The 18,624-nt window shown below is 38.9% G+C and overlaps 1 protein-coding gene across 2 annotated transcripts in view; it reads right to left on the bottom strand.

Moving 5' to 3' along the window:
• Positions 1-18,624, bottom strand: part of SERGEF (secretion regulating guanine nucleotide exchange factor) — a 156,898-nt gene that overhangs the window by 100,567 nt on the left and 37,707 nt on the right. The gene's annotated exons all lie outside the window — the stretch shown is intronic.

An 18,624-nucleotide genomic window follows, 5' to 3' on the forward strand; every position in this document is an offset into this window, starting at 1 on the left:
TGTTGCCTGCAAGCATCTCTATATACTTAGCCTGTAAAGACCCTAAGAAATAGTATTTTTGTTTGCATCTGTGCATTGCCAAGTCTAAGAAGATCCTATTGTAGACTCCCAAGCCACTGGGAGAACATAATTAAAAGACAACTTATTTTGAATTGTTACAGTCTGAAAACTCCAAGAAAATGAGATTCTCCTACTCAATATCAATGATCTGTGTCATTTATCAGACTTGGACTCCTTGGCCTTTATTTTGTAACCTTACACAGCACTAATCCTACTGCAGTCAGATTTTCATACCACCATTTGCAGAGGGTACCCAAGCACCCCACAGAACTGCTTTACCCGCCATGAAAAATATCAAGTGCACTTCCATTCCTTATCCTCTTCTGCAGGGGGAAACTACAAGAGAAGTAAATATCAGCTTACACCATGCATTAAGCCTTGAAAAGCCAAGGCAGCTTGTAGCAAAAGACTGGTGCTTTAGGTGATTTGCAAATACACAGCTCTTCAAACCCCACTGATTTCATCATGCCAAAACCAGACCCACAAGCAACATGGTTTATAAGAACAGCAGCATTGCTGCTCTTACAAAGAATGGAAAAGGTTTCTTGTAGCTGTCTTGCAGATTTCAAAGAAAAGTAAAATCTTAGGCTATATTCCACAAAATTGATTGTGAGGCCTTTAACTCAAACCCAAAGTAGAAAGTCCAGACATAAGTAGAAAAGAAATAAATGAAAAACAAAAACCTTATTTCTAGCACAGTTATTTGTGGATCAAGCTGACTTAACATGTCAGGAGTAATTGAGGTGAAAAAGTTAGCTAGTTTAAAGGTTCACATATATCACTCTCTGAGAAAGAATAAAAATAAAGGGAACTTCTTCAGACAAGCAAAGATCCTTAAAAAGAACTGTAGACAGCATACATGAGTCTAGATGACTAATACTGTAACTCAGAAGAAATACTCAAATAAAAAAGATTCTCATGAATCAGGACAGTCTTCTCCAACATTTTAATGATGACAAAGTCACATCTGTGTCACCTCTAAACAAATTTGTCTCCTTTCAGTTTTCTGTTTACCCTTGCAAAAGAACACAACGTTGCAGACATCAGGTTTTTTAATTTTCTGAAGAGCAGAGGCTCTGTTTCTAGTGAACTAATTTCAATAGCATATCTGTCACGCAGACTGTGTGTCTATTAGCACTCAAAAGAAACCAGAGGACAGTGAGAAGGGCATAGAATTAAAATTATTCTTATAAATTTAGAGCAAAACTGTCAGCATAAACCACTATGACTTAATCTTATATGAGAGTAATTTATGCTAGAAAAATGGCACAATAACTAGAGAAACAGCAGAACAAACCCTGAAAATCAAATGATCATTTTAAGCATCCAGTCCAAGGGCTTTGATGTTCAATGTATGGACAGTTAAACTGCAAAGTAGCTTCTCAACACATTTTCTACTTTGCAAACTTTGGAATATAAAGAAAATAAGAACAAAGAGGAGAGGACAGTTAATTTTAGTGCTTCTGGGCTAAAACAAAAAAACAAAGAACCACTGAACCATGAGCAGTTTTTCCCAAGTTGCTATTTCAGTTACAGTCTTCCTCTCCACAAGTCAGTACTGGAAAGAAGATGCCAGCTTCTACCCTATCAGAGTAATACAAGAACCTTTTTTTATCCAGAGGGGGACATTGAGAGCTCTGAACTGCTTACATAATGCTTCTATACATTTTGCGACACCCAAAATGTGTATTATAGCTGACAGGAAAAAACAGCATGATTTCTTTAATTTCCTTCTCTCACTGGTTGCCTTCCTAGTAAGAAGCATCGCTTCTGCAAACTGAACTTGATTTGAGCCTTGCCTAGTGTATTTTAACAAATAAGCTTTTTATATTACAGCACTGGCCTGAAGCTCCATAATCTTGAATTTTGAGCATGTGTGGAAACAGTTTTGAGGACAGAAACAAGATCTTAGGATCACAGGATAATTCAGGTTCAATGGGACCTCAGCAGGTTTCTAGTCCAACCTCCTGCTCTCAGCTATGAGATCTAACCACATTGCTTGGGCTCTACCCAGATGAGTCTTTTCTATTCTGCAAGAATGGAAATGGTACAACCTCCCCGAGCAGCCTGTTCCACCGCTTGATTGTCCTTCTGGTGAAACACGTTTTCCTTACAATAAGTCTGAACCTCACATTTTAATTCGTGTCCTTTGTTTCTCATCCTCCTGCCCAACCCCATCTTCTTGATGAACCTCCCTGTAGGTACTGGCAGGCTGCTACTATGTACCCCTGAAGCCTTCTCTTCTCCATGCTGAATAAGCCTAGTAAGATCTTAATTGTGAGATTTTCATCTATCACTTTCAATTAACTATAAACAACATACTCAGTCACATCCTCAAAAAAACACAAAACTTTCAGCTCTTAAAACAAATATGTGGTCTTCAAAGAAACTGTAATCATCTCATGTGAATGGACCTTTGAACTCCGATTTTTTTGAGGTAAGATTCCCTTTTCTGTATTTACTCAGAACAACCCATCTTATGTTTCCAACATCATCAATACTACTCAAGGGTAGAATAAAAGTCTCCTACAATTTAAGGATGGATGGGTTAGTTTTGGTCACTGTTTCAAAACAAAGCTAATTCAGAGCAGAAGGCAAACGCAGAAGTTTCTCTCCTGAGAGGTAAATTACTTTAATAAATTTGGGCAACCAAACAGAAAGCTAGAACAAAAAATGCTATGCTGCCTTCATACACAGCAACTATAGCAACATTAAAATATGTTGCTGTTAAAGTTCACTCTTCTCTAAGGAGCTATGTGCTATTACTCTGCAAACCTTCACAAGAATAAATTATGCTTTCCAAGCATTAAAGACATATTAACATGACATAGGTCATGGGAAATTCAAACTTCAAATACTTATTAAATCCAATAGATCAGAGACCAAATCAGTATTAGAACGAAGAAGGGGGTTACATTAACTAAAATAAACCTCTCTGAAATGATTAAGTAATTTTTCAGTCACTATGATAACACATATTCCAGTGGCTTAGATATCAGAGAAAGAGTCATTTAGACACAATTTCACTTCTAGTCATTTACTGGAACACATAACCCTCTGGCCCAATTCCAGAAGATTTCTCAAATCCAATACAAAAAAAAATTATGTCAGCCTGAGCAACCACTAATAACCTACACCATACCACATGAACTGAAACTTCAACAAGACACACACAGCAATATAGCTGCACATTTTAAAGCTATCTTCATTTCTCTGTGCTCTTCAATTACATGAAAAAAGACTTGACAACAAACATTTACTTCTCTCACCATTTCATTGACCACGTTATAAGCCAATTCATTCACTTGTCCCTGAAAGACAAAGCCAGTATGCTTATTCTTGCTCATAAGTGAATGTTAAATTCCTTAAAAACATTTGCTTCTGTTACACTTAATCACTTTCAGCTTTACCTTATTTCTCAAATCAATATGCCTAATCAAGCATACTCTGCATAGCTGAATGTAAAACTGGATGTTTGTCAAATGACAGCTAGAATATTGTTATCCAAATACATTTTAGAAACTCAGCTGAAGCTATAACAGTACTGTGAAGCTAGCTTAAAAACAAGATTTTTTTTTCTAATAAACAACATAGAGCTGCAATCTTGCTACTTCACTTTGGTATTAAAACCTGAAGTTTCAGATTTTCAATATTTTTTAAAAACAAGATTTCAAGATATATTAAAAAACCTCACAATTATCGCAAGACTTTCAAGCAAAGCTTGCCTTAACACACATACCTAGCCTCTAATAGATTATCACTATCATCACTACCTTAAATTAATCTCAGATATATACCTTTTTCATTATTAGTTTATGACAGCCACCAGAAATGGAGCGATTATATGGCTTTACAACATGGCAGACAACTCCACTGGATGTTGTAGAGCTCCACTGAGTTAAGCGCACCTCTCTACATCAGCACTGGACTTGACTCAAACTCCTGCTGCATTTCAGGTCTCCAGTCAAGAGTACTATAGAGCTGTGTTGTCTGCAAACAAATATCAAAGGATTCTATATAGGAGATTTACTGTGAAGAGTTATACTACGCATAGGAATACCTGCTGGTTCTTTCCTTATCCCTTTTATTCTACTCTGTCCATTAGAGACCTAAGCACTGCTGCTTGCTTCTATTTAACCACGGGGATTTCACCCCTCTTTCTTTTGTCAGCTCTTAAGATAGGCTTTGAACTATGCTGCTATTCCAAGACAGTTCACCTGCAAAGATCATCTGAAAACCCTGCCCACTGGGACATGACTCAGGTCAGAAGGCAGGTGCATAGTGCTTTCTGATTTTAGCATGACAATGAGACAAGAGCAGCAGTGTGAACAACGGATTCTTTGCAGCTTCCGGATGGGAAGATGCAGTTGGGCTTACTGCACACTTGGTTAACAAAAAAATTTTGTATAGTCATCTAAAACCACTGGTGCATTCCTTCTGCTCTCCCAGGATCATGCAGTTTGCCTTGCTATGATTGGCAATGTGCTGGTCTTCAATTCTTCACACATCTCCATCCAGTAATGTCAGGCTCCAAGTGCCTTACAAAGACAGAAAGACAGGAAAGAAACATATGGGGATTCTTCTACATGTAACAGAGCTTATGCTTTGAGAAAGAGGTGCAGAATGCCACTACTGACCACTAAGTCTTCTATTCATTTCAGCAACTCTGGTAGCAGAATCTGCCTCGGGGGAGTGGGGGAAAATGTGCTGCTACATTGCCAGAAGAAGGAAAAGATTATTTAAAGATCAGGCAGGTCAGCTCTAAAACTCAGCTGAAAAGTTTGACACTGATCCAGGGGAAATAAAGCGCTACTGCATCTCACCTTGAAGTATTGCCCTTAGCTGGAAAAGGGATGAATAAAAAGCCATGCCTTCAGGCTTATGCAGTATAGAAGTTTCTTCTCTTCAGAAGCAGGAGGATGTATAGTACGTTGAAAAAAACTGTCCTTGAGATAGTGACTGGCAGGCCTGAATGCTAGCCCCCAGCAGGTCCAAACAGACTGTAGACCTTACATTTTCAAATGCCTTCTTATAGCCACTTGAACACTCCTTTTTTCCCCAAGTTTGGAGAAAGTCTTTTCTCCGAGAAATAATGCACTGAAGTATCCAGCAGTTTATGACCTAACACACATTTTAAAAAAAGGTAACAAAGCTGTATCTGCAGACTGTCTCTCACAGGTGCAGGTCCAGCACTGTGACAAATGTGAACAGTGTGACAGCCTTGTTTAGGTGTGCAGCGCTGGCTTCCCAGCAGCCACACCAGATGGCTCTCAGTAGGTCTACACAAGAACAACTCTCTTGGGCAGGAGAGCCAGAAAAATAAACAGAGCGGGGGGAAAAAAAAAAAAACAAACAGATGCAAAATCTCTCAGGAGGAAGCTTCAGCTAAGGCATGTGTAATGATTATGGTCTTGCATGAAAGATCTTTATTAAATAAATTATGAGTGAAAACAAATTACTTGAACTGTTGGGAGATGCAGCTCAGACAAATGTAACAACCATGGGTTTTCTAATACCAGTTTTCCAGAATCAAAGTATTCCTCTTCAATTATACCTAGGTATATCTAAATTACATGTAACAACACAAGAACAGCTGTATTTTTACTACTTCTGACATCTCTGTCTTACCATTTTAATTAAAAGTTACTAAGGGAATGACATTAAAGTAGTCTCATTGAAGAGCAAACCTAAAATTCAGATTCATTTTTGTTCGATCAGACTTAAAACTAATTTAGCATCACCATTCCAAGTGTTTTAATAATTTCGATCCATTTTCTCCCTGAATATCAGCCAATATATTGCATTGAACACTGTTCTGGTTTCAGCTGGGATAGACTTAATTTTCTTCCTAATAGCTGGTAGTGCTGTATTTTGGATTTAGCGTGAGAATAACTCTGATACCACACTGATGGTTTAGTTGTTGCCAAGTTGTGCTTATCCTGTCAAGGATTTTTCACTTCACCATGCTCTGACAGCGAGCAGGTGCACAAGAAGCTGGCAGACACCATGGCCAGGACAGCTGACCTCAAGTAGCCAGAGGGCTATTCCATACCACAGGATGTCATACTCAGTATAGAAACTGGGGGAGTTGGCTGGAGGGCACATCATGGCTTGGGCATTGGTCAGTGGGTGGTGAGCAATTGCATTGGGCATCACTTGTCTTTTCTTGGGGTTTTTGTTGTTTTTTTTAAATTCCTTTTCATTATGATTATTATAGTTTAATATTGTTATTATTTTATTACAATTATTAAACTGTTCTATCTCAACCCACAAGTTTTACTCTTTTTCCAATTCTCCTCCCCATCCCACTGGAATGGAATGGAATGGAATCCAAGCATGGGCATTATTTGGCATATTATACATTTCTCTCAATAAATGTATAAATATACAATATATAAGTGCATCACAATGAGTCGCATTTATCTAACATGAATAAAAGGTTTTCAGAATGTGGTCTTGATTTCTCAACTATCAAAATTGAGTGCTTAGCCTTGCAATAAGAAGAGAAAGTAAAATATTTCTCTTTCGCTTACAGGACTCAAAGAGAAAGCACATGCAGTCTCACTGAATGGAAAGAGATGTTTCTGAAGCATGTTACCTGTTGCCAAAATGATAATAAGCAGCAGCAGCAGCATTTGAAATCCCTGTAGTAACACAGGGATCTAAAAGCAGCCATCAGTAAGTAAAGTATAAAGGGGAGAGTACAGGCAAAAAAAAAGGTTGAAAGAGCAAGCTGGGATGTATACTTAATTTCAGCAGCGGTACACCACTAGTCCCTCACATACTTAGCGTTACTAAATTTGAGAGATCCTCAGATAAAATGATTTTATTAGAATTCTCTCTGGCATGGCATGCTGAGCACAAACTCGACAGAAGTGAATAAATGCTCTTTTCTCACTGACTTTCTGCCAATCTGACTGCAAACGGAGGCCTCACACGCAAAAGCGGTCATCCTTGAAGACCCTGAATACTGTCAGTCTTAGTGCACTCCTAACTCATTTGGCCACAGAATGTTGTAGATGCCTCCATGTAAGCAAAACACGATACTATACTGTCCTCATTTGTTGAGGAGGTGGGGATGGGACACATTATCCCTCAAACATGAAAGACATATTTCATATTTCTGAACAGCTTCTCAGCTAAGCTAAAATATTGTATCTTAAGATTATTAAATAGCATCACCATAATTCACAAATACCATCTTAATCTTTTTAAGTAAAAAGACACAAGAATTTTGCTTTTCATGCCCCTCCAAGCAGTCTGTATTTCAGACTTGCTGTGGCAAGGAAAACCAGAGACAGCAAATTAATCCTGTAAGATTTAATGCAAACTGCTAAACCAAAAGAGAGACTTCTATTACTCTAAGTATTCTCTCATTTTCTGAAGCTGCAAATCTGAACATTATGTTCTGTTTAGGCGATTTCAGTCTAACATCTAAACTGAACACAAAACATCCCCATGGAAAGTTTTACACCTGACCATGTAAATGCCTTTCTACAAGTCTCTACATTTTTCTTAGCCTCAATTCTGTGTAATGAAAGTCCCACATAAAAATACTGAGTGGAATCAGCAAAATCAAAGAGGAAGAAGTCTTAGAGGTATGCAATGAAGTTTAAAAAGTGACTGTCATCACAGATTTCTATTTTCTCGTTTGTTTAAGGTTACTTCTATTTCCACATGATATAACAACCACCATGAAATAATATTTTGTATTCTTTTAAAACAGAAATACAAATCAAACCACAACAGGTGCTGTGAAACATAAAAGAAGATTGTGAATTTTTGTTTTCTGAAGAGTGACAACATGCCCTCCCACCACAACCTGTGACTTGCATTCCCAATGAAAACATTAGACTCACTGTGAAGTAAAAATCAGTCTGCATGTTCTTAAGAAACTGGCATGCAGTTTCAAAGTAATCCTTTAAAACATAACAAATTTAAATTTTCAACAGACAAGCTGACAACTACTAGCGCAAGATAACATCACTGATAATAAGACTTATGCTCTCAAATACCCATTTCAGTGTTAGAAATAAGAATTGTTTTAATAAACGTTCTCCTCATCCAACAAACCACTCAAGAACATGAAATAAAGGATAGGATCAACTAAAGGCTTCAGATGTGAATCAGTTCTTCATACCAGTATTCAAGACAGATCACTTAGGGTGAAAAGATTGCTTTTTGCCAACTTCTCTAAATAAAACATGCTGAGAAACAAATTTGCCTCACAAATCCACAGCAGAATCCCTTATACGTCATGTAGTGTATTAAGCAAGGTGATATCAGAAGAACCAATGATACAGTGCATGAAACCCATGTATTTGACCACGCTGCCAGCAGCCAACGTAGGAAGTTACTGTAATGCTTTCCAAACTTCAGAAACACTTCTATTGCTTCTACCTTTGTGCAGGCCCCAAAGCACCTTGACTAACCATAGCTGTATGCTAAACTACATATTGCATTAGATTGTTAAGAAGCTGATTTTGCAGAGCACATATATATATATACACACACGAGACAACCACAGATGATGATACCTCTGTTCTCCAGCAAACACATTCATTTCGCTTGTATTTCTCATTCACTGAGTTTTCAAGGCATTCTGATAGCATGAAAACAACTACAGAACATTGCTCACCACTGATGTTGAACTTACCACCCCAGTTACAATAGCTGAGCCCAAACTATTATTTTGCCCCTGGGGAAGGGCTAATGGCAGGACTGATGGGCTCACACAATGCCCCAAACATTGCTTGATCTCAAGCAGGCTTGCATGCAGCTGGGTGAAAAACTTTTGCTCACATGGTATCGTGGCAGCCTCTCTGATCCAATTCACGGAGAAAATTGGAAGGACTTCTGTGACATGCACTGGAGGAGAAGAGCCATCTCCCTACATGGCTTTCATGTTAACGAAGAAATACATTGAAACCAAACATCTGAAACATCCACAAATAACTAAAAACCTTGTAATGCTTTTTATCCTGCTTCCTGTTCTTATTTCCTCATAAAATTCTGAAAAATTCTTGTAACTGTACTCCCAAAAGTCACAAAGTTTTTTTTATAATTGTAAGCCAATTATTGTCTAAATTTTTATAAATACGCAGCTATTTGCTCTAAAAGGGGGTGCTCCTTTTTTCATTTTAACTGCATTACCACAATGAGTAATGCATCTTTAGGAAAATCAGGAGGCCTTCATTTTTTACTTATAGTGGTTAAATCCTAAAAAAGGAGCAGTAGCAGATCGAGAAGTCAGAGAACAAAAAATAATCAATTCACTGTTTGCTATTACTGGTATTTACTTTTGTACATTTAAGTCATTAACCCTTTCCCAAAACTACCAAAGAAAAAGGAGTTTCCTTCATCCAGACATTAAAAAAAAATTCAAAGCCACAAGAAATCAAAATAGGAGACTAACCAGAGAAGACATAAGGAAATAAGATTCAAGAATTAAAAATCATATTCTCTGCTTGCATCTGCATAGAGAACAAAGAAGTTACAAACGCTAAGTACTTCCCCCCCATAATCTCTTGTGAGGTGCAGCAAAACCTGGCTTCTTTGTTTTTCCTTTTTCTTTCTACAGAAATAAACCAAGGTCTCAGCTTTTCAAGGCTTTGAACAGGTTCACACTTTCAAAGTGTGAAATCAGCTAACAGTGGAGGCTGCAGGTAAACCTTGGCAACTTTTAAAAGCTGGACAGAAGGGATTCCACTGAAGCAATTACCAGTAGGAAAACTGACTATTTAATGCTTGTTAATTTAACACTTAGGAGCACAAACATTATGCCAAACAATGTTCTGGAAAAACACACACACAGTAAGATCTCCTTACTGGCTCCCCCAGCACTCCTTCCCAAGGAAGGGATTGTTTACATTAGCTCTGCACCCGGAAAGAAAAGGAGGAATCAGAAGATGGGAACTAAAGGGGCAAAACGTGGGAGGTAGAATTTTTAGAACCATACCTCTAAGGAACTATCTTTTTTTTTTCCTCCCTGAAAATGCAATTTAAAAAATTTCTTTATAAGGTTTTTATTTGCTTTTTCTATGATTAAAAAAAAAAAACCTGCAAGGCATCAACAGTAGCATAGGTCTTAGCAATCTTTGCTGGTATCTGATTGCATGAGATATCCACTGAATCTACAGAGACCTCAGCAATCAACTGCCAAGAGACTAAGAATAAATCCTCAGGCAAGTTTTAAAACAGGAGACAGTTTGGCATTTTTGTCATCACAGGATTAGATGCATCATTTTTACTTTTTCTTCTCCTTCCTTCTCCTCCTTTCACAAACAAGTTCTCTTGGTTGAAGGCTCGGGCTAGGGCAAAGGCACAGGCCATATTAGACCACGTAAAAAACACACACAGAGTTCAGAGGTAGCTTCTGCCTTTGACGACTTCAGTTTAAATTAGAGGCAAGGCAGCCAACAGGCAAAGGAGATGAGCCACCAGGTGGGAGGACAAACAGGTACTTGTCATTTAGCAGGCTACCCAGTAAACCAGTCTTTGAAACCTGCTGTGTGCCATGGCATAGCAACAACTTTAAGCATCACAGCAGAAACACAAGTTTCTCTCTTTTCTGAATCTTTCAGTAAACAGTAGCTTTACAACAACTCACAACATAAGCACAAAGGCCAGAAAGACTGGCAGGGCTTACAGCTTAAATGACTCATTGATAAGTGAAAGCTGGAAACATCAGATAAATGAAAACAAACACCATGACCATCATAAAAGTACAAGCACAACCCAACTTCAAACCAAATCCAAAATCCTTAAATTAAAAGCAGGGAGAAGCAGTCTGTGTGCTGGCCAGAACAGCACTGCCTCAGTGAGTTTATAGTCCCACCGTGAGAAATGAGTTTGAAAGGACCAAAGGAACAACTCAATAAACAGAGTTGGAACCAGTAAGATGTCTTTCATCTCAGTCATCTATAGTGCACTACCCAGTAGCCCAGCATATTTTCCACCTACATAATGCATACGAACTATTAAAGAGTGAATTTTCAGAAGTAACACTCTTCTTAAGAAAAGGAGACAGAAAAACAATGAAGAAATAATGAAGTCACTTCTACTAATACAAAAAAGTAAACAATTAAAGAGAGTGTTCCATCAAATCCCTATGAGGGTAACTGAAATGATATATTTCTCCTTGACTTTTTTTTTTTTTAAGATTCCACTGTAGTAGAACCTGCCAGTAAAATTCATCAACACAACAGACAAAAGAAACATAAGTAGCATTTACACCAGAAGTTTCTTGACCTAAAGTTCTGGGGTCAGCCAGGTAAAAAAGAATTAATCTAACCCCAAATCGTTGTTTCCACATTATTTTTCCATCCATAAAAGGAGGTACGGATGAGATTTCTTTGCAGAGAATGCTGTAAATTGATAGCTTTGTTCCAGTTCACTACAGTTTCTTATTGATTTTCTCTCATTTTAGCCTGCATTGATTTGTTAATCCCTTCTCTGTAACAGTTTTAATGACAAATTGAGAATGAAAAACTGCATGCTTTAAGGCCTCTTGCTTCAAACTATATTTTCACTTGGATTTGGAACATGTCCATGCACATACCCTGGGTTAGACCTGACTCACCTTAAACTAGGATGCATACTTTTTACATTGAAACCTTTCTGTTTAGGCTAACTGAAACAACATCAGTGAGGCAGAACTGGATTTCTGCACTAACAGTTGTCACCTTCCAAGGTTGCTGCTCACAGAGCCTTTGTCTTAACACCCAGTTTATTTTTTAAGAAATTTTGCAGCACTTCCCATGGTTGATTAGCAGGCATTAACTGCATCATGCATGTGAATGGCACTAGTGAAAGTTCATGGCGTTTGTTGGTGCAAAGAAATACTTCAGAGGAGCAATGAGCTGGATTACAAGCTGTCTCTGAGCTGAGTGAGGTGCAGTCATGATGCACTGTTGTTAGAATAATCCATGCAGAAGGATGGGACCCAGTCAGTATTTTTAATTTAACAAATATAGTATGAGCATGTGCAGGTCAGAGTGTCCTGGTTTCAGCTGGGATGGAGTTAATTATTCTTCTTAGTAGCCAGAATAGTGCTGTGTTTTGGATTCAGTATGGGATTTGGTATGAGAAGAATGCTGATAATACACTGATGTTTCCCATTGATGCAAAGAGATCAAGGACTCTCCGACTGCCCATGTCCTGCCTGTGCACAGGTGTACAAGAAGCTGGGAGGGAGCACAGCCAGAGCGCCAGACCCAAATTAACCAATGAAATATTCCATATCATGCATCGTCATGATCAGTATGTAAAGGAGGAGTGGCCAGGAAGGGGGGGTTTTCTCTCTCACTTCCGGGATTGCGAATGCAGGACCTTGGTATTTTGGGATCGCTAGCTGGGAAGGGGCCGGGTATCAGTCAGTGGGTGGTGAGCCAGCTCATTGTGCATTTTACCCATTTGTACTTTCTAGTATTGTTATTGTTTTACTTTATTACAATTATTAAACTGTTTTTATCTCAACCTACAAGTCTCCCTTTACCCCTCCAAATCTTTCCCCCATCCCCTGGGCAGGGGGAGGGTGAGCAAGCAGCTGCCTGGTGTTTGGCTGCTGGCCAAGTTCCAACCAAGACACAGAGTTACAAACAAGATAACTTGATTAGTCATTTTGCTACTAATAGGCTCATTAAATACAGCTGCGGATTTGGTATCATTCTTAGGGCTACACTCCTGACAGCTGATGCAATGCTTGCACAAGCCATGGCTACTGTTCCAAGTAGTTTTAACCTCTTTCCATTTCCCTGATACTTTCAGAGATCTCCAAGCGAGGTATTAATTTGGAATTCTAACTGCAACATGCTATCAAATGGAAAATGAATTTATGAATTATGAAGATTAAGGCTTCGCCCACACTCACATTTATAACACCTCAATCATCACATGCTGGGTGGGTCTTCAACTCCTGGCTTCATGCCATGCCTGTCCTCTCCTACTTCACCCAAACTGTAGGCAAATCAACCCTTCGTGGTCTTCCACACAGATTACAAAGCAGCCTGGCTGCTACTTCAGCGCTACAGTACAACGCCAGCAGAGCAATTTCGGTCATTTTAAACCAAGGTTCATCTGCAAAAGTGATAATAGGAAAGCCTCTAGTTTGTACTCACACAGCATATGCTCTTTGGCATGCAAAGGCAGCGTGGGAGTTCTCCTTTGCCGTTCACTTGGTGAAAATTTGACTCCCCATCTCCCTTTCTGCAATGCCAGATGCAGAGAAATTGGTATGGGTGATGGGAAGCACGGTGCTGGGAACCAATATCATCTCCTCTTCGCTTTCCAAAAATTACACACCCAGATTGGTGATCTAGGCTCTGCTTATAGCCACAAGAAGAGGAAAGCAAAGCTCCCCATCCTCTCACCTAGAGGGAAATAGCAGAGCTTCACTTCACCGAATTATTTACGATAACATTGCGACTAGATTACAGTTTTCATGGAGCAGACTAATATTTCCAGTGTAACTTCTGTTGCCTAACACACTGGTATTCCTAACTTCCAGAAATGACTTTGCTATGAGTGTTAAGCATCCCTCTACCCAGGCCATAAGATATTCTTTACAAACCAAAGTCATGTCTTAACGGTATAAGAAAAGCACAGAATAAATAGGATGGCTACCTAGCCAAAAAGTTGTGTTTGAATTTCAGTAGTTTGCTACTTGCTCTCAATTTCCTGCTAGGAGAACAACAGGGAGAACTAAGTAGTAAACCCCATTTCCTCATTTCCTGTGATATAACTGTAAACTCCTCTCAAACTTCTTGCAGTGTTGCCACAATTAGTGTTATTCTCCTACACATGGCATACAGATCACACAAACACCTAATCTAAACACAGACTTCCTGTACTTTGTACGCAGGCTGCACTTCCATTCTTTTGATACATCCTGTTTGGATTTTTTTTTTCCCCCTAATGATGATTTCAACAATTTGGTCTCTATTTTCATCCTTAATTGTAACTTCTCATCTGCACAGTGAGTTGTATTCAGAACCCACTTCTCCATGGCCTTTATTCTCCTTTATTGTCACTTAAAATGAATTGATAAGCCAAGAACACTCTTGCAAGAATATTAAAGGGACCATCTCTACATTACCATTTTTATCATTGCATCTCTAAAACAGCATAACAAAACTGGAAGGAAAATTCAACAATGCCATTTCTCAAAGGACATAGATCAAGACCAACCTGTAAAAGACACCAATTCATGACAGAAACAAAAAAACAACAAAACAAACACACCACTGCACTACTTGCTTACCACATCACTTCAATTTAAGAATGAGGATAATTTAATGAATTGGTCCAGAAGGACCTCACAAACTCCTCAGTAAAAGATGAGCTGGCCTTTACCTCTCATCATGAAGGATCACTAGATGGACAGATCTCACAGCATTAAATAAACATCCAGGGAAAGCAACACATACTAACTGAAATATAACATGGACAGCAATCTGACCTGGCTGGAGCACGTAGATATCAACTAACTTTCCCTTCTAGTGATGTCACAAGAGAGAAAGCTTAATGAGCAAAAGTCTGGAGTGGAATATGTAGTACCTGGGTTCTCTCAGCTTTGCAGGTGACCTGCTGTTGCACCTGAAGTCATGTCATTTCTCTATTTCCACTCCCATTCCCTGTTTGCTTCCATTATTAGCTGTAAGTATTGCAAAGTAAGAACTACCTTTTACTATGAGTTCTTCCAGGGCCCGCATCAGTTTCTGTGGCACAGTCAGGAGTTTTGAGGGAAGCTGGCAAATCAAAGAACAAGGAGTAGAGTTGTTTTTCACAACACCACTTCCATTGAACTATATCCTTGGATTATCTAAAACTTACTGAGTTTGAAAACCTAAAGAGACTTTTTTGCATTTACCTCCTTCCCTAACACCCAAAGTGGTTTTTTCAAGCAGCTTATTGGATCAGTTACTACACGTATATTCTCAAACTCTGAGCAGTAAAATCTGGTTTAGGAAAGTTCAATTTGTTGTTTCTCTCCCACAAAAATATAAACCTCATGTTTTGACCATTCAAATTAAGGAACCTAGCCACAAATATTTAGACTACCCAGTCAAACAACTAAATATACAAAAGCCACGCACGCAGCACAGCATATGCACTACTATCAGGTTATTTATTTTAATACCGCTTAAAGTCTCCACTACAGCTTTACTTACAAAGAGGCTTCTGACAATTTTCACTGAGAAGTCAAAAACCACAAAAACAGTTGTCATTTTTTGTAAACCAAAAAGTTCCATTTTCAATATTACTGTGTCCATGTGTTAAGGTAATATCAATGCTTATACATTAACTTATCAATCATATAATAATCAATTATCATCATAGCAGATATCTTTGATTTGTCTTATAGGTAGATGCTTAACATTTTTCAACATCAATGGAGGAAAAAAAGGAAAAACACAGGAATACACTAAAAACAAAGCTATCTTTCAAATACTTGAACAAAAATGACATGTTACTGCAACTGCCACTGAAAAGAGTCACGATAAACTTTGACTGCAAAGGGCTATAAGAATGTGTGTATTCATGATGGCGTTCCCTGGAAAAAGGAACCATATGGAGGATCAAAACCAAACTGCATTGTACAGGATGAACGTATATACTGGAATTATGGACCACAGCATGATCAGGACAAACACAGGTACGTGTTGCCACAAGTCCATCAGTTATTTTCATTCCCCAACACAATTGGCCCCTACATCCACCATCAAGATTTAAGTTGGGTGCCAGTAAAACTGAGGAAGGAATTAAGCCCAAGAAAACCCAAAAGTGACAGTATGACACGGAATTTTTTTTAATTTCTTAACTGAAATTTCAGAGATCCCTCCTCAGAAAAGTGTACTTAAAGCAAGCTGTGCAAGATTAGAGAAAGGACATGATGAAAACATAGCTCCATGTGAACACTGCTGCATATCCAAAATGACTGTAGCCTGCCCTTCCATCCAGTTTAGCAAGAAACGTCCAGCACCACACAATGACTTCTCACTTGTTTATTGCTGCAGCAAATGTTTGCTCCGATGTGAACGACATGCTGAACATACCACAAACAGTAAACCGATAGCTATTAAAACCAAAAATATCAAACGGACTGGAAAAGCATTTTGACAAGGAGGAAACATTAAACCGGGTCTTTGTAGCACTTGCTAAATACAGAGGCTCATCATATTTCAGGCCATTTGTATTTAATTGTCCTTTCATCTGAAGAGCAGTGGATATGAATGCACATCAGGCAGCAGATGAGTCAGATGTTCTGAAGAGGTCCAATCAAGGACGCCCCACAACACAAGAGCACTGCATGCATAATGTCTCACACAACTGACTTCAGCTACAGCCTGAAGTTTCTTTTCAGTGCCTCATCCTATTCCATGGCGGTTATGCACCAAAGCACTGAGAAGAAAATAATAAATAGACCTGCAGTTGCCTAATTCACAAAGTTTAAACACATGAGACTCCAGGAACACGATGTCACCACACTCCTTTAAAGCCACCAGGAAGACATACTCAGATCAGTAGATAATTATCTAAAATTCAGGCTTTTGTTCTTCCATTGTTTCAGTTGAAAGAAAAAAAGTGCTCATATTTTTTAAGGTCATCTGACAAACTCATCTGGAACATTGAAGTCAAACTCACAATGGAATAGGTCACTCACAACACTTCAAAAATCAGGTTTTGGAGCGGTAGACAGACACAGACATTATATCCATTTCAGCACAAAGACAGGAGAATCCCTGGTCTTTGGTGGAGAAAGCAGGTAAGCTACGGGCATGGACACAAGGAGCAGCACAGAAGGTTAAATCTACTGCGCTGTCCTTGAGGTAAACCAGTGTGCCTTTTATACTGTCCTCTAATCCTTAGATTAGTTTCTCCATTTTGGTTTTAACAATATTAACTGAAGTGCAGAGGCAATCAGCAGACCACAGCTTTGCCAAAAAATTCAGTTAAATCATTAAAAATTATTTGTAAAAATAGACCGTGGATAAAAATCAGTAGTTGTAATCCTCAACTGTTAAACTGTCTCTCTGCATTAAACATGCAAATTGGAATTGTTAATTCAAGGTAAACATGAAAAAGAACTCATCTTTTCTGTATTCCTTTTAATTCAGCTCTCAAATCAAATCTCATCTCCATATGACAACAAATGGAAAAAAGGTAGCTTGTGTGTAAACAAAAACCAGCTCACACCCTACATAGCCTACATACTGCAATTTAATGCATTTTTAAATATAAATTCTAGCTCTGGCATTATTTTGTAATCTTTAAGTGAAGCAATTTAGGCTCTTATTATCTGCTTTTTCCTTTTCTCATCAACACAGCTCCTCTTAGGGTACAAATGATGCTAGCTCTCGATCACGCTCTTCTTAAATCATCTTCATGCTGTTAGCTCTGCAAAGAATGATGCCTGCTCCAGAACACTGCCATTGTTAATCACTCAAATCAGGTCTCTCATCGGTCTGTAAGGAGGAACAGCACTAAGGACAGCAGAATGAAGATGAGATTGTTCTTCTCTTCCTTTTCAAGGAATACATCTGAATGCATACCTTTCCTTCACCTTCATGGATCACTCGTCCTGCCAAGCATAAGTTCCCCTGTGCAAAAGCTGCCTGGCTTTGTATTGTACGAGAAATGACAGAACTACATACTTGAGGCAGTGCCCAAAGCACAGATGAAAACCAGCATGAAACAGATTCAACAGTGGTGTTCTCTATAGATATCTAATGACAAAAGCAGGGACACCCATCTCAAAATGATTGAGCTGTTTGAGACTCAGTGGAGACAACACTGACTAAACAAATTCTTCATTAGTGCAGCACCCTAGGCTCTGAAGCTCCACTTCACATCTGTGAGTGCAGACATCCACAGAACACTGGCGGTGGGAAAGGGCAGAGGCTGACTCTTCTAACCAAAGTCTCACCATGGGAGACTACCAGGAGGCAGAGATGCAATACACATTGCAGCTGAAGCTGTCAACCTGTACATATCCTTTGCATTTTGACTGCCAGCTATCCCCCAGGGAGATGCATACCTTTTGACTAGTTATCTGCCCAGATGGGACCTGCACACTGCCTGACAACAGGCCAATTGCCATACGCTGTCTCTCAGCCACTAAAAAGCCAAGAAAATGGTTTGTAGGCAGTACAGGTTGCATGTTGTGTCAGACCAAAGCAAACAACTTGAGTAAAGTTTTCTTTCTGTTCACCTTTACGCTTGAGGATAAATCATATTGTAGCAAATTAGCCATATAGAAAGAAAACTTCCAGTACCACTCGATGTGATAAGGTAGAGAAATATTCATGATATACTTAGCCTGAGCTGGAAGCTGTGGCATCCCTATTTATCAGCTAAAGAAAGGCCATTGGTTAAAGTGTTACAGAGGGCTTCACACAAAGCTAGCGTTACACCAGGCAGGGGCCCACCTCATCTGTTAGGCTGTATTGCAGGTGCAACTATCTCCTGCACACACTGATATCTGAGAGAACTTGGCACCTTCTGCTAGTGGTAACTCTGGTCCACCAAGGGAAAAATCAGTTTCTGAATGCAAAAGCCTTTTAA

This window comes from Strix aluco, chromosome 16 (genome assembly GCF_031877795.1).
Source record: "Strix aluco isolate bStrAlu1 chromosome 16, bStrAlu1.hap1, whole genome shotgun sequence".
NCBI lineage: Eukaryota > Metazoa > Chordata > Aves > Strigiformes > Strigidae > Strix > Strix aluco.